This window comes from Perissodus microlepis, chromosome 18 (genome assembly GCF_051167445.1).
Source record: "Perissodus microlepis isolate ML-2025 ecotype Zambia chromosome 18, ASM5116744v1, whole genome shotgun sequence".
In the NCBI taxonomy this organism is placed as follows: Eukaryota; Metazoa; Chordata; class Actinopteri; order Cichliformes; family Cichlidae; genus Perissodus; species Perissodus microlepis.
In genome coordinates this window covers 5,675,939-5,682,339 of record NC_140478.1, presented here as the reverse complement: position 1 = coordinate 5,682,339, position 6,401 = coordinate 5,675,939, and the positions used below count along the sequence as shown (strand labels likewise).

Genomic DNA, 6,401 nt, shown 5'->3' with positions numbered 1-6,401 from the left:
TGAAGTTGTACAAAAACACTTTATTTCGCCGAGACAGTGCGTTTCTGACTATTACATGCATTTGAATGGAGTTCTCGCACAAAACAAAGTATAGGTTTTCATCTTGTGAATAACTCGAAAATCTTAGCTCAAACAGCTTTCAAAACCTATTTCCCCAGCACGGAGATGCTGAATTCTATAAGGCAAAGCCATAAATATGTGTGTCTGAGTCTTCTATCAAAAGTTATAGCTATGTTCATGAAGTTGTACAAAAACGCTTTATTTCGCCAAGACAGTGCGTTTCTGACTATTACATGCATTTGAATGGAGTTCTCGCCCGACACAAAGTATAGGTTTTCATTTTGTGAATAACTTGACAATCTTAGCTCAAACAGCTTTAAAACCTGTTTGCTCAACACGGGAATATTGAATTCTATAAGATAAAGCCATAAATACGTATATCTGAGACTTCTATCAAAAGTTACAGCTAACTTCATGAAGTTGTACAAAAACGCTTTATTTCGCCAAGACAGTGCGTTTCTGACTATTACATGCATTTGAATGGAGTTCTCGCACGAAACAAAGTATAGGTTTTCATCTTGTGAATAACTTGACAATCTTAGCTCAAACAGCTTTCAAACCTGTTTGCTCAACACGGGGATATAGAATTCTATAAGATAAAGCCATAAATATGTGTATGTGCGTCTTCTATCAAAAGTTACAGCTGTCTTGAATGAAAGCATTATAGCAGCTTACCTCGATCATGTGGTAGAACAGACACATAGGCCTCCTACGGCAGGAGTAGTTGCCACAAACCTGCAAAACAAAAAGAAATGATCAGGTGACATGAATAGATTTATACAGCCATAAGGAAGAGATTCTTCCTGCCTGTGGGCGTCAAACTATACCCCCCCCCCCCCCCCCCCCCTCCTTACTGTAACTATCAAAACTATCATAGTCTAAAACTATCATCTCATATCAAAACTATCATAATCACATTATCTGACTTTATCAGTTATAACAATGAGAAACGGTAAACAATTTGGCAAATAAATGACTTATAATTGTGCTTACCTGGTCCAGATGATCCACAGCCCCTTTGCATTTGTTATAATCCAGGATGATTTGGGGCTTTCTCTTCCCAGAGTCCTGGACTTGTAGCTCACGGTGCCTGGTGCTCAATAAGACAACATTTTTCTTTGCTTGGGGATGTAGGAAACCACAGCCTTGTCCCCCTGTAGCGACCTGGACGGGAGAGACGATCATCGAATCTTACTGCCCGATTAATTTGCTCAAATCTTTTTTTTGCCATGGTAGCAGGAAACAGAAGAGCCCTGTCTCCCCATCCCACAGGCTTGTTGTCGTTTCATGTTGAGACCTGTACAGGCCAGCCAGCATCACAAGCCCCATGTAAGCCTGCAACTCCTCCTCATCTATGTCCTTCCAGTCTTTTACTGACCTGTTGCCCTGCAGGTTGGTGAAATGCAGGATTAGCTGCATAATGTCCTCTGCAAAAAAAAAAAGATGGAAAGTGCTCACAGGTCTGCTGATCCTACGAATTGCATAATGGGTTGGTCCTGGGGTTAAAATGGGAGGAGGAAAAAATGGCAGGACCTCTTCATGTGTGCGTTGCCACATGATTTCTCCATTTTTAGATCTCCACTGGCCATCCTCTTGTCTTGTCTCTTCCTCCTGCTCTTCTTCCTCCTTCTCCTCCTCCTCCTCACATGAGCTGCAAAGCTCCTCTGTGCCTGGCAAAAATTCTTCTTCGCTGTCAGAAGTATCTCCACTGCTTGTGGTATCGTTTTCACTTTCTGAAGAGTGCAAAACTGCAGCAACAGCCTCCTCTAAACTGAGTGCACGCTTCATTGTGTCTGTGCAGAAATGACCACTCAGACCAGGCTGCAAAGTACTCTCATAGACTTCAAAGGTGCACCTGAATAAACATGCTATACCATACAGCCAATAAGAGAGAGGAGGCTCACTCTTGATCAAGAAAAAACATAAACGCACGCCTTTGATCTCTCTCCCTCTCTCTCTCTCTCTCTCTCTCTCTCACACACACACACACACACACACACACACACACACACACACACACACACACACACACATGCACATACATACACACACAATACCATTTTATGGTGGTTAGCTGTTTTATTGTCATGCATTTTACAAGGTAAGATAACCATGTCCTGCATTCAAAACCACTGAAAATGTCTATGGTGGTGCTGTGCTTAATATTGTGCTGGTGTATGCTGGGTAATGGCACAGCTAGCGACTGGGTGACTTTATTCACCCGCTTCGGCTGTTATCAGTCCATACAATGGGCGTTATTAGCACAAATCAGTCCCATAGATATGGACCATCTCCTGCTAGATTGTTCAGAAGGTTGTTATCATCCATCCAGATGGAGGATCACTAACAGGAGCGTGGAAGACTCCAGAATCCACTCTGGCTGGAATCCGGTGGACACAGCAGTGTTTACAGGTAAGACCATTTAAACGGACAGCATTTATAGAATGACTATTAAAAGTCAGCGAGTGTCAATAATGTTAATGTGGTTATGTTAGTAATACACCGAGTGCTAATATAACAGCTTTAAGATGCATTTGTAGATATTATTACGTGTTTTACCATCTTTATGGTGCTAGCTTAAAGTTACGGTGTAAACGTTAGCTTATATTAGAGTAAAGCTGTTACTGTTTAAACGATGTTAGCGCAGAAATATTAGCTTCTGTCATGACTGATGAAGTTACTAGTTAATAAAGTTTCCAGTAAAGTGTTTAATCGCAGCCACAGATTGACAGCAAATATCTCGATTAGCTTCAGTGCATCTGTAATAAATATGTGCAAGTTTCAGTGCTTCGTTTAAACTGTATGATACTTATACTGACCCAGGGTCAGTGTAAAATACAATCCTAGCATGTGTGAACAAAGCCTGGCTCCTTTAATCCTGCATGAAAAACCTCAGGATGCAGGTTATTATTACTCTTTCCTGCTGGCACACCTGTCACACCTGAGAGTCAGCTAGAAACTTACAGTGACGTGGACATCATGCAAAGACTGCCAGACTCTGTAATACTGTAAATGATCAGTGACTCAAGTTAACACTAAACTTTAAACGGTACCTCTGTGTCTCTGTGTGCTGAACATTTAGGATTGAGTCAGGCTGCATCTGTGTTAGTCCTCTGACAGACTGGTGACCTGTCCAAGTGTGCTCTACCTATGACTACTGGGACAGGCTCTAGCCTCTGTAATAGAATTTTTCTGATATTTTCATTTAAAGTATTTAAGTGCTTATGCATATGCTTAGTTGTGACACTGTTATAGACTGTTCAGTGAAAGTTTCTAAAACTAGATGAACTTACTTCAGCGTCAGCAGTTTGAGAAAACAACTCCCTTTACAGGTGCTGATAACGCCAAGGGCACAAAACAGCATAACCATTGATCCGTTAGGTTTCATAGCGAGACACGTGAAGTGGCAGCGCTGACATGACTGAACTGTGATGTTTGATGTGTGTTGGCTCTCCTGTGCGCAGTAATAAATAGCTTGATCACAGCTCTTTCTGTGTTGCAGACTTTATTTAAAAAATTCCACGACACCCTCCACCCTCCCACTGTGAACATGAATTGAATATTCAGAAGACATTTGTTTAAATAGTTCTAGAAATCTGAGCTGTTGGTGTGTCCTTGGATTGTGTGGTAATAATATTAGAGCTGGCAATCTTTCTTACTGAATCTCTACTATGAGTCATCTTACCTGAGATTAATTCTATGTTTACCTGTCAGCCTGGACGAATGTACTGTGTGAAGGAAATTAAATTAAATCAGATCTGAACTGCGTACATTTAAGGAACCTGTTCATATTTAATTGAAATATGAACCAGTGATTTTTTGATTGCTGATTCCAAGAGAGTCTTTGTGGAAATCCTCTTTGGCTTTTTGTTATTTTAATTCTCTTTTTTGTTTTCCAGAACAGTTCTCCACAGTCACTGTCCACATGGGTCAGTGGGACCAAGAAGCACTGTGCTAATGTGGGACTCTGACCAGCAACATCCAGCAAGACCCAGACAGCGTTTTCTATCTCCCAGCTGGAGTTTTTTGTTTGTCTGTGACTGGAGAGTCAGATTTTTGTTGAGCTTCACACTTGCAGAGGTAAGTCAGTTTGCAGAGATCCCTCCCACCCTGGCTTTTATGTGCTAGATTTCTTATCTGAAACAGTAATATTTCAGTGACTGCTGCTTATACCACAGGTTAATACACTCTACTGATCCCTGATAGGAGAATCATCAATTTTGCCAACAAAGAAGCCTGGTGGATGTTTGTTTACAGTCTGATGATGGGACATCATGCTCTGCATCTTCAAAGTTTGCCTCCTCATTATTATTCATACCCAGTAATGTGAAGTATGCTTATATCTACTATAACTGAACCAACCTGGTGCTCTTCATTGAGTCTGAATGTTGGATATTGTGTATCTCGTGTTCTCTGGGCTTTGTTGTCCTCAGTCTTTTTGCAGGATCAGAAAACAAAACCAGGAGGCGCGTAAATGTTTCTTCTCCATGATGTTTCTTCAAATGTTTCTTCTGGATGATGATAAGACTGTGACACGGGATGCCACCTTTGGTCTTGTGATGAAGCAAAGCTCAGGAAGAAGTGTGATTAAATGGTACCCACATGTGTGCTGCTGAGAAGGATGTACAGGGGCACCTGCAGCCAAATCCAAGCCTCAGGTTAGTTGTAGTTGCAGAACGCTATAGACTGAGACATCTAAGGCATCAAATGTTTGATTAAATGGATAAAAAAGAGAAGTTTCTTCCCTATAATTATCACTTCTTAAAATCTGTAGCAACTTTAAGTCTGTCAGCATGCTGAGCATGCTCAGAATGTGACAATATATTTTTCTTCAATATTTAATTTCTGTCAGTTGCAATTGTTAAATGAAAAAAATATATATTCTTATAATTTAGCAAACTAATTTATCAAAAAAAATATATACATATATCTGTATTAGTTTTAATAAATTAATTTGACACCTGTATTGAAAATACCATATTGTATTCATACAGAATCAGTATGGTATCATTGTTTGTCTGTTCACTGATTGTTGAAGCTAAGAGCTAGTTTGATCTGTTTAGATCTAAAGTATCCAAAGTTGAGCTCTAATGTTTCTTCACCCCTTTGTGTGTGATATGTGATTTCCTACATGCTGGCAGAGCGGCAGTTTGTGCTCACAGATGGTGTCGGTGTGGAAAGACGGTGGTGTTTGCTCAGAAGAACCAGCAGAGTCACAAAGGGCACCAGTCCATCTCACCACCTTGACTTGCTGACTGATGCTCGTCTGCACTGCACAGAGGAAATCAACTGACCAAGGTTTGTCCAGTGACGTGTTATGAAATGTATATTTGTTTTATGCTTACAGATGTTTTTCTTGACAGAGGCTCTGCAGAGGTTTGACAAAGCAGAGAAAATATGTGCTTTACATTTTACTGTGATTTATTGAGATATTTGTTGCCTGATGTTCAGCAGAAAGGAGAAATAGAATCAAAGGAAGATGTTTTTCCTGTTTTTGTAATGATGTAAGTAAATCTTCAATATTATTTATTTGCTTGGTTATATTAGGAGTGTTTCTGAGTGGGGGAGAGAGGAGTCATCATCCAGGTAAAGTGACGTGGATCAGTGGATACACTTGTCTCCCCTTTAAAGGAGACGATCCAAGTCATTCTTAAATGTTAGTACTTTCAAATACACAAACATTTTAAAGGACAGAAATGAACATCCGACTTTGACTGTAATACAAAATAAATCTTTGCATGTGTGTTTTCAAACTCTCAGATGGGCAGGATATCAGTCTTGGACTGTCTAACCTGCCAGAGCAGCACTGAATGACCACCACATATGAGCATGTTCCTGCAACATTCAGCATCTGATCCTTCATCTGTGTGCTGCTGCTTTTGGTAAGTACAGTTATCCAACTACAGTACCTCTAAACACATGCCATCCATTTCTTTTCTTTTTTTTTCTTTTTTTTGCCTGTCCCGTTTGGTTCTTTTGCCATCAGAATTATTGTCTAAAGGCGAAGAAAGATGCCCAACGGATTTACTTTACCAAATTGACCATCCCAGCCTTGCCGTAATGGTCTATTTGATATACCTTTTATTGTTTATTTTATTTATTTTTTATTTTCACTTGCTAGATACGGGACAGACTTGAATGAGGAAAAGAAAAGGGATTTCTCCCTTTTCTTTTCCTCATTCAAGTCTGTGGAAGAGGGGGAAAAACAGCGGAGAAGAGGGACGGGGATAAAGAGCAAAAAAACAAAACCCAACTAAATAAGCAGACAAAAAAAAAAATACATGTATCAATCACCTGGATCACCTGTTGAGAAAGAAAAAAGAAAACAAGCAGAAGAAAAC

General features: G+C 40.0%; 1 long non-coding RNA gene across 3 annotated transcripts; it reads left to right on the top strand.

Annotated features, from left to right (window-relative positions):
- Positions 1-1,240: 1,240 nt before the first annotated feature.
- On the top strand, positions 1,241-4,487 carry LOC146367090 (uncharacterized). Of its 3 annotated transcripts, none has more exons than XR_014797624.1 (4): positions 1,241-1,389; positions 2,393-2,472; positions 3,960-4,140; positions 4,239-4,487. It is a non-coding gene; the product is annotated as an uncharacterized LOC146367090 (long non-coding RNA). The 3 variants fall into 3 exon arrangements; XR_014797625.1 differs by having other exon boundaries at positions 1,284-1,888; positions 4,239-4,486; XR_014797626.1 differs by having other exon boundaries at positions 1,289-2,472; positions 4,267-4,486.
- Positions 4,488-6,401: the final 1,914 nt, after the last annotated feature.